The 2618-nt window shown below is 48.1% G+C and overlaps 1 long non-coding RNA gene across 17 annotated transcripts in view; it reads right to left on the reverse strand.

The window, feature by feature from the left end:
* The window catches only part of LOC127923997 (uncharacterized), a 1397-nt gene extending 543 nt beyond the window's left edge, over positions 1 to 854 (reverse strand). For 7 of the 17 annotated variants that reach the window (XR_008116434.1, XR_008116424.1, XR_008116426.1 and 4 more), the window contains exons 1-3: positions 671 to 854; positions 175 to 615; positions 1 to 2 (exon numbers count right to left, since the gene is read on the reverse strand). The exon at positions 1 to 2 is cut by the window's left edge. This is a non-coding gene — a long non-coding RNA (uncharacterized LOC127923997). Of the gene's footprint in view, positions 32 to 174; positions 616 to 670 lie in introns of all 17 variants that reach the window. The other 10 variants (XR_008116427.1, XR_008116419.1, XR_008116428.1 and 7 more) reach the window with 7 other exon arrangements.
* Between the last annotated feature and the right edge of the window lie 1764 nt (positions 855 to 2618).

Genomic DNA, 2618 nt, shown 5'->3' on the forward strand with positions numbered 1-2618 from the left:
ACCTAGTGCCCTGTTCTGTCTGGTGTCTGACCTGTCTATACTGATAGATAGACCTAGTGCCCTGTTCTGTCTGGTGTCTGACCTGCCTATACTGATAGATAGACCTAGTGCCCTGTTCTGTCTGTCTGACCTGTCTGACCTGCCTATACTGTCTGACCTGATAGATAGATAGACCTAGTGCCCGGTTCTGTCTGGTGTCTGACCTGCCTATACTGATAGATAGACCTAGTGCCCTGTTCTGTCTGGTGTCTGACCTGCCTATACTGATAGATAGACCTAGTGCCCTGTTCTGTCTGGTGTCTGACCTGCCTATACTGATAGATAGACCTAGTGCCCAGTTCTGTCTGGTGTCTGACCTGCCTATACTGATAGATAGACCTAGTGCCCTGTTCTGTCTGGTGTCTGACCTGCCTATACTGATAGATAGACCTAGTGCCCAGTTCTGTCTGTCTGGTGTCTGACCTGCCTATACTGATAGATAGACCTAGTGCCCGGTTCTGTCTGGTGTCTGACCTGCCTATACTGATAGATAGACCTAGTGCCCGGTTCTGTCTGGTGTCTGACCTGCCTATACTGATAGATAGACCTAGTGCCCTGTTCTGTCTGGTGTCTGACCTGCCTATACTGATAGATAGACCTAGTGCCCAGTTCTGTCTGTCTGGTGTCTGACCTGCCTATACTGATAGATAGACCTAGTGCCCTGTTCTGTCTGGTGTCTGACCTGCCTATACTGATAGATAGACCTAGTGCCCTGTTCTGTCTGTCTGGTGTCTGACCTGCCTATACTGATAGATAGACCTAGTGCCCGGTTCTGTCTGGTGTCTGACCTGCCTATACTGATAGATAGACCTAGTGCACGGTTCTGTCTGTCTGGTGGCTGACCTGACAATACTGTGCCCCTCCCCTCTCTCTCTCTCCGTCCCTCGTCTCGACTCTCCTACGTCATCGTCAGGTAGAACTGAGCCTCAGTAATGGTGGGACAGGTAGAACTGAGCCTCAGTAATGGTGGGACAGGTAGAACTGAGCCTCAGTAATGGTGGGACAGGTAAAAACTGAGCCTCAGTAATGGTGGGACAGGTAGAACTGAGCCTCAGTAATGGTGGGACAGGTAGAACTGAGCCTCAGTAATGGTGGGACAGGTGAAAACTGAGCCTCAGTAATGGTGGGACAGGTGTAACTGAGCCTCAGTAATGGTGGGACAGGTGGAAACTGAGCCTCAGTAATGGTGGGACAGGTGGGACTGAGCCTCAGTAATGGTGGGACAGGTAAAACAGAGCCTCAGTAATGGTGGGACAGGTGTAACTGAGCCTCAGTAATGGTGGGACATGTAAAACTGAGCCTCAGTAATGGTGGGACAGGTGAAAACTGAGCCTCAGTAATGGTGGGACAGGTAGAACTGAGCCTCAGTAGTGGTGGGACAGGTAGAACTGAGCCTCAGTAATGGTGGGAACTGAACCTCAGTAATGGTGGGACAGGTGGGACTGAGCCTCAGTAATGGTGGGACTGAGCCTCAGTAATGGTGGGACAGGTGGGACTGAGCCTCAGTAATGGTGGGACAGGTGGGTTGAGCCTCAGTAATGGTGGGACAGGTAGAACTGTGCCTCAGTAATGGTGGGACAGGTAGAACTGAGCCTCAGTAATGGTGGGACAGGTACATCATCAGCACCCGAGCCACTGCCTGTTCACCCCGCTATCATCCAGAAGGTGAGGTCAGTACAGGTGCATCAAAGCTGGTACCGAGAGATTGAAAAACAGCTTCTATACAAGGCCACCAGACTGTTAAACAGCCGTCTGAGCGTATGTCTGTGAGTGTGTGTGTGTGTGAGCGTGTGTGTGTGAGCGTGTGTGTGTGTGTGTGTCCCTCCTCCAGTCTGCTGTTCTGTCCTGAACCTCTTCATTAATGTTATTAAAGGGGATGTGGCAGAGGGAGGGAGAGTTTAATCTGCTGTTCTGTCCTGAACCTCTTCATTAATGTTATTAAAGGGGATGTGGCAGAGGGAGGGAAAGTTTAATCTGCTGTTCTGTCCTGAACCTCTTCATTAATGTTATTAAAGGGGATGTGGCGGAGGGAGGGAGAGTTTAATCTGCTGTTCTGTCCTGAACCTCTTCATTAATGTTATTAAAGGGGATGTGGCGGAGGGAGGGAGAGTTTAATCTGCTGTTCTGTCCTGAACCTCTTATCTCAACAATAATCATTTAGTCTGTTTATCCCACTTCCTGTATTCCTCAACAGTAATCATTTAGTCTGTTTATCCCACTTCCTGTATTCCTCAACAGTAATCATTTAGTCTGTATATCCCACTTCCTGTATTCCTCAACAGTAATCATTTAGTCTGTTTATCCCACTTCCTGTAGTCCTCAACAGTAATCATTTAGTCTGTTTATCCCAGCTCCTATATTCCTCAACAGTAATCATTTAGTCTGTATATCCCACTTCATGTAGTCCTCAACAGTAATCATTTAGTCTGTATATCCCACTTCCTGTAGTCCTCAACAGTAATCATTTAGTCTGTATATCCCACTTCCTGTAGTCCTCACCAGTAATCATTTAGTCTGTATATCCCACTTCCTGTAGTCCTCAACAACAGTAATCATTTAGTCTGTATATCCCACTTCCT

This window comes from Oncorhynchus keta, unplaced genomic scaffold, assembly GCF_023373465.1.
Source record: "Oncorhynchus keta strain PuntledgeMale-10-30-2019 unplaced genomic scaffold, Oket_V2 Un_contig_3463_pilon_pilon, whole genome shotgun sequence".
Lineage (NCBI taxonomy): Eukaryota > Metazoa > Chordata > Actinopteri > Salmoniformes > Salmonidae > Oncorhynchus > Oncorhynchus keta.